This window comes from Pteropus vampyrus, unplaced genomic scaffold, assembly GCF_000151845.1.
Source record: "Pteropus vampyrus isolate Shadow unplaced genomic scaffold, Pvam_2.0 Scaffold581, whole genome shotgun sequence".
Taxonomy (NCBI): domain Eukaryota; kingdom Metazoa; phylum Chordata; class Mammalia; order Chiroptera; family Pteropodidae; genus Pteropus; species Pteropus vampyrus.
In genome coordinates, this window is record NW_011889362.1 from 446,191 (window position 1) to 453,385 (window position 7,195).

The 7,195-nt window shown below is 35.7% G+C and overlaps 1 pseudogene; it reads right to left on the bottom strand.

The window, feature by feature from the left end:
* Positions 1 to 3,987: 3,987 nt before the first annotated feature.
* On the bottom strand, positions 3,988 to 5,166 carry LOC105308476 (annotated as a pseudogene).
* Positions 5,167 to 7,195: the final 2,029 nt, after the last annotated feature.

Consider the following 7,195-nt stretch of genomic DNA (forward strand, 5'->3'; position numbering starts at 1 on the left):
TATATATATACAGTCATCTATTTTCTTCTGTGCTTGCCTTATCTCCACTCCCCTTTGCAAATTTGGATCTTTAAACCCCAACCCCTTCTCAGTCATTGTAATCTCAATTTGTCCCTTTGTATGCTGAATGTTCATTGCTCTCTTGTTATAACAATTCTCTTCTTATTACTTAAGGTTATAGTGCCCTGTTCTTAGTAAAGGTTGCACGTCTCTGCTTCTATTTGCCTAATAATCACTTTAATCCTAGTTATGTACGTTTTATTTTTGTCATTTTGTTTTAGGTGAACTGACCCCTTTCAGTACTTCCTGTAATGCAGGCCTTGTAGTGGAGAATTCTCTCAATTTTTGTATATCTGGAAAGATTTTTATTTCCCCTCATATCTAAAGGAGAGCTTCACTGGATGCATTATTCTAGGCTGGTAGTTTCACTTAATAGTTTAAATAATTGATTCCATTTCTTTCTGGCTTGTAAGGTTTGCGCTGAGAAGTCCAAGGATAATCTAATGGGTTTACCTTTATAAGTTCCCTTTTTTTTTTCTCCCTGGCTGCCCTGAGAATTTGTCTTTGTTGTTTATTTTTGATAATTTTATGTACAATGTGTCTTCGTTAAGGCCTTTTTGGGTTGAGATACTTGGGTGTTCTGTTGACTTCTTGAATTCCAAGCTTCAGCTCATTCCTTAGATTTGGGAAATTCTTGTCATCTATTTGTTTAAAAATGCTTTCTAGTCCCTGCTCCTTTTCTTCCCCTTCAATAATGCCTGTTATTCTTATGTTTCCTCTCTGGATGTTATCAGCTAGTTCTTTTTTATTATTTTTCGTTCTTCAACTTTTCTCTTCTTCCTTCTGATTTATTTCTAGATTTCTGTCTTCGATAGCCCTGATTCTTTACTCCATTTAGTTGATTCTATTTCCCAAACTTGCTATTTCATTTTTCAACTTTTGCTGTGCTTAGTTTTGTTGTTGTTGTTATTGTTGTTGCTGTTGTTTCAGAAGTACCATCCTGAATTCTATGTCATTTAAGTTGCATATTTCTCTGTCAGTAAGCTTATTTTCTGGAGAGTTTTCTTTTTCTTTCTGAGATAGCTTGTCACCTTGGTTGTTCATGGTATTTAATGGATTATTTTTCTGCTTAGGTATTGATGGAAATGCATTCTGCTTTTTATCCAAAAAGAAGATTTATTATATAAAGATGTTTCTTTAGCCTGTTGCAGAGAAGGCACTTTTCTTTTGGTATCCAGTAGGTGGTGTCTATCCTTTCTTTATATAGGGCTTTAAAATTGCCTTTTTATTTTCTGATAGATATTTAATCATGCTTGCTACCCCCAGTTTCAGTCCTTGTCAGTGTTAGCAACACTTTTGGTAGTGTTTGCTCAGATTCCCTTGGTGTTCCATCTTGGAGGGTATGGGGAGAGGGGCCCTCTAGGTTGGTGGTTGGAGGCTGTAGCTCAGCCTTGGTTTTACAACTGCAGCTGGTAAAAATCAACTGTTTTTTCTCTTCCGTCACTTCTCTGCTTTCTTCCCTGATCACTGGGCCCTGCAGCCAGCTGGCTACAGGGAGCTCACAACGTTCCCAGTCAGGGATGCTCAGGGAACTCACCGCACAAACTCGCCACTCCTTCTCTCTTCCCCCTCCTCCTACAGGGAGCTCTAGCAGCCGCGAGACAAGCTTATTTATTTCTCCCAGTCCACTACCCAACACCTGGGATTCTGACCTGTGGTAGCTCTTATGCGCAAATCCCACGCTCAGACGTGCTGTGTGCAGTTTGGTTGTTTTTGTTGTTGTTGTTGTTGAGTTTTAGATGCTCTGCTTATTGTTGTTTCAAGGAGAGAGATATGGGGACGTCTCTAACTCTTCCATGTTTCCAAAGATCGCCAAAATACTTTCTTTCTTAAATGAGTGATTCAGACAACCTGTTCATGTAGAATATATGTCAAAATTTCATAAATTATTTGCTTTGTTTATAGGTACATTATTTAGATTATTCTTTACAGTTATAGAAAACTATTAAACTTAAACAACATGAATAAAGTTTGCCCATATTTTTTAATTCATCCTACTGTGCCAAAAAATCTTCAAACAAGAAGTCAAATGAAATGTGTTGATTAATTTCGCTTTTTTATAGATGAAGTGATACTGTACATTCACTTACTATTTGATTCCCTCTTCCTTTTTAGAGACATTATTTTTCACATATATAGATTTTAAGGAGAAAAAAAGTAACAAGAGTACACCAGATAAACATTTCATGACTCCTGAATTATTCTCATGTAAACTGATACAATTTCTTGAGAAACTGTAAAGATAATAAAAATGAAAATTAAGAATCTAATCCTTAAATAGAGTTAATGCATTGTCCATTTAGCCTAAATTACAGTTCAGTTTGGACATTTCCTTATTGATTTTCTGTCTTATTGATGTATACATTGCTGAAACTGGAGTATTGAAGTACTTTTCCTATTATTTTATTTCTGTCTTTTTCTCCTTTGATATGTTAGTACTTATTTAATATATTTAAATGTCCCAAAGTTAGGTGCATACATATTTATGATTATTATATCTTATTAATGAATTGACCCCTTTATCTCTTGTTACCATTTTTGGCTTAAAGTCTTTCTTATCTGATATATCTATAGCTACTCATGCTCTATTTTGATTTCTACTTGCCTGGTTAATCTTTTTCCATCCCTTCACTTTGAGTCTATGTATGTCATAAAAGCTGAAGTCAGTTTCCTATATCTTGTTCTCATTAGCACAGATTTATAATTTTTGCTATATGTTATGTCATTTATATCAAATAGGAGGAAAAGATGTTACAAAAATACATTTATATTGTCATTTGTATTTATCTATGTAGTTACTCGTATTGATATTTTTATTTTTTTATTGAATTTCTTTTACTATCTAGTATCTTTTATTTCAGCTTGAAATGCTCCTTTTAGTATTACTTATAGGATAGATCTTGTAAGAATACATTTCTAAGTTTTTGTTTATCTGGAAATATTTTAAGTTTTTATATTTTGAAAGATAACTTTTTAGATATAGAATTCTTGATTTCTGTTATTTTTAAGCATATTGAATATGTTACTGTAGTTTTCAAATTCAAAATTTCTATATGTCTCTTTTCTTACAATTTTTATTTCTGTATATTCTCTATTCAAGGAGACATTGTTATCATATTCCTAAAATATATTTAAAATAGGTTATTAAAGTTTTTATCTAATAATTCCAATATCATTACTTCCTTAGGAACAGTTTCTATTGACTGTTTTATTTCTTATGTATAAGTCATACATTCTTGTTTCTTTTCATGTCTTATAATTTTTTTGATATCTGTATATTTTATATAATATAGCAACACTGAAAATCAGATTATTTGACTCCTCAGGTTTTGTTGTTGCTGTTGATCTTACTTTTCACCTGTTTAGCAACCTTGCTGAACTTATTCTATATTTATTTATGCTTTATTTTGTATGATCAATGAAATAATTACTCAGATAACTTAATGGTCAGCTAGTGATTGGACAAATATTTCATTAACTGCCTGGTACCAATACATCTTCCATTCCTCGCTGATGAGCTTTGTGTGTATGTTGGAAAACACTTTCACCACTCCCAAGGCTTAGTATTCTTATTGTTTTTTAAGAGACATTCAGATATATTTCTTCTTTTTTCAGAGTACAACATTATTTAATGGTCAGAAACAGTTGTGCAGTGTCACAGTCAGGTACAGAAGCTGTGTTGGAGGACAGGACCCAATCCTTTTATATACTGGACAAAATAGTATTGGACATGAGCTGGCATGTAGCTAGGGCCATGTCTGCATCCCTGTGGCCTGAAGAGAAACCACCATCTAATATTATACAGCTACCACTCTAGTCATCAGAGAAAGAATATAAACCCTAAATGCAAGAAGAACCCCTTATCCCCAGTGTCAAATGTGATGGGAATATGAGAGTTATAATTAAGGGGAAAACCTATGTAATCTGTTAACAGAGTTCAAAAGAGTAGGCATTACTTCTGTTCTCCACTTCCCAAAGGATCTCACTTTCCAGCTTCTTCATCTGTTCATCAATGTTGGCAAAATTCCCCTCATCTGTGGATAGGTTTTCATGCATGGTTGTCTGCACCTGGTCAAGAGGGTGGTGTTATCTTTGACGAAACTAACAATAATTTGTTGTGGGATATCCAAGTATGTCTGTCAAGAGCTGACCAAACTATGGTTTGCTCATGCAGCCACTTGATGATGACAAGTTTCTGTATCAGCTCAGGAAGGGTAGAGGCAATGGAACTTCAACATTGTTTGGTTTCATATTGCTTGCACACTTTATTTTGTGAATCGGCATCTGCTACAGAAGCTTTATGATTGGCAATCTCATTCACCTTGACGAATACACTCGGTAGCTGAGCCTACACTTGGTCCAAAACTGTAAGGTACAGGGATCCTCACCTTTGCCTACAACAGCTCTATAGACTCCATAAGGCATGCTCCCTGTAGATTTGCAGTAAGGGGATTGAGCATCTTGATCATAGTGTACAGTTCCTTCCAGCTGTTAGGCACTCCTCAGGTTCTGCAAATTTGGCAGCTTGGGAGATTTTGTCCTGCTCAGGTCAAAAATGTAGTTCATAAGTGACAACACTGCTATCTGGGTCCCACTTGTGGTCTCTCCCCATGAACCAGCTCCTTTACTGTTCTTTGTTGCTTCCAGCTGCAGCAGCAGACACTTAGAGATCTGTTGGGGTCATTACGATTGATAGCTGCACCTGTTCCCAGCAGCTTCTCCAGGTGGGAAGCAACCAGACACTGCTTCAGGGATGTCAGCTATTTAGCCAGCACAACAGTGTTCAGCTTCTTCTAAGTGGCCGACTCCTTCACTGTTGTCTTGATTTTCTCAACTTCAGTTGTCAGCTGTTGGACCTCATGAAGTATTGGCTGATACTTCTACTAGGGTATCTCCTTCACTCCCAGACCCTTTCCAAGCATCTTTTATTCTCTGGATTCATATCCGGTCCTTTTGTTTTTCCAATATAATCTAAGAAATCACTCTCTTGTCTTTGAATTTGTCAGGCAGCATTGGCACTGACAATGATTTCCTCCACACTTGTGCTCATCGACTACTCTGCATCAAACTCTGATCATCCTCAAGTTGGCCACTGGTTTCAAACATCTGGCTCATTCCTGACAGTTCAGGAAGGTAAGCACATTTTGGGTCTGCTGTGGTGGTGGCAGGCTGAGTTAGGGCCCAGAGCCTCAGCGGAGCCAGGCCCAGTGTTCTGGCAGGGGAGAGGCTGGATTCAAGTCCCAGGTTAAGGCAGCAGCAAAAGTCATTTACAGTTCTTGAATAAATTTTCTTCAGACTATTGCAATCTTTCGTAGATTATCAGTGCTAGTTAAAAACTATACCATAACCACCAATTCTTACTTGTACAGAGCCTCAAGTTTAGCCAGTATTAAGATTTTAGGACAGTTTTAAGTCTATACTGGGTATGCCCACAGCCCTGAGTATGTGCATACCACTATGCATGTACATGGTATTCTAGTATCCCAGAAATGTGTCGGAGTTTTTCAAAAGCCCTTTTGGACATCTCATTCTCCAGCTTTTCCTTTTAAGTTTCATTATTGTTGTTGTGTTGTTAGCTTGTTGTTTGCCCCAACTATTATTTCCACCTCAGGCAGCTGTGATATTAAATAATTACCACTGAATATTTTTAGAAATATGCTTAGCAAAAAAAAAAAAAAAAAGTGTTCATATTGAGTGAGCTCTGATTCAGGTCATGCAAACAAGCTTTGCAAGGGAAGTTTTTTAGGGAACTGTGGACTTTTTAGGGACAATTCTTTAAAAATGGCCCTTTGAAGAGCTCCAATCTAATTCTGATTCTTCTAGTGCCTGCTAGGCTATTGGTTTTCAAACTAGCATGTACCTTTAAAAATGGAGGTAGAAATAGGGCAAGATAAAATGCTATAAAAGACATTTTTCTTACTGATATTTTGCTGTTAATCTTGAATTAATGTTCTTCAATTGTTGCAAGTCTGAGAGTTCTGAGAATGTGTTCTTCTTGTTTGTACAAAGTACAGATTTTTCAGAGTTCTTTGCTCTGCCATTTTCTATGATGTCATTTAGCATATGTATTTTACTCCTCACCCAGAGTACTTTAAAGCATAACATTCAATTCCTGCATTTATCATTTCTATCTTACATGTATTAGTTTTATCTTGCTGTGTAACTTACAGCAACGGAAGTGTATTATCTCATAGTTCTATAGGTCAGAAATCTGGCATGGCTCTACTGTGTTCTCAGCCTAGAGTCGCACAAGGCCAAAATCAAGGTTTTGGCTGGAATGTCCTTTATTTGTAGTTTCTGGGGAATAATCCACTTCAGAGTCCTTTCAAGAATTGGCTGAAATCAGTTCCTTGTTGTTTTAGGACCAATATTCCTGTTTTCTAGCTGGTTGTCAGGCAGAAGCCTCTCTCAGCAACTAAAAGTTGTCAATATTCCTTGGAATGTACATGGTTTCTCCATCTTTAAACTCACAATGACAAATAAAATTTCCCTTATATTTTGAATCTCTGCCTTCATATTTTTCGATCAGTCTTATAAATCCATCTGCTCATATTATTAGATTAGGCTCACCCTGATAATTTCCCTATCTTAACTATAACACAGATATTGCTATCTATATCTATATCTACAGATATAATAACTGAATCAATTATGGGAATAATATTATATGGGCTTGGGATCTTGGTTGGCCATTTTTAGAATTCTACCTACTAAACTCTCTAATTCAGAAGGTAATATACAGGTGTATACCATGAAAATGTGATACACTTAGGCACCTGAAGACTGCAGCAGGCACTTAGACTATGTCTTTTCATATTTTTAGCCTTAGTAGCTAACATAATATCAGTCCCAAAGTAGAATAATCATAAGTGTTTGCTAAATGAATTAAATCCTTGACATGATAATAAGGAAAGCAAGATCTATAAAATAAAGGGGTAATGAAATTAATTAATAACTATAAGTAAATGAAAAACATGGTTAGGTACCCATGTTTTTACCATAGCTAGAAATCAAACAAATGAGTGTTCTATTTTATACAATATAAAAATAAGTGCTAGTGAATATGTAATTTGAGCACATAGCTTAGGTAGCTAAATTTTTATACAAGAAGTTGAAAATAAATTTAGCATAATTT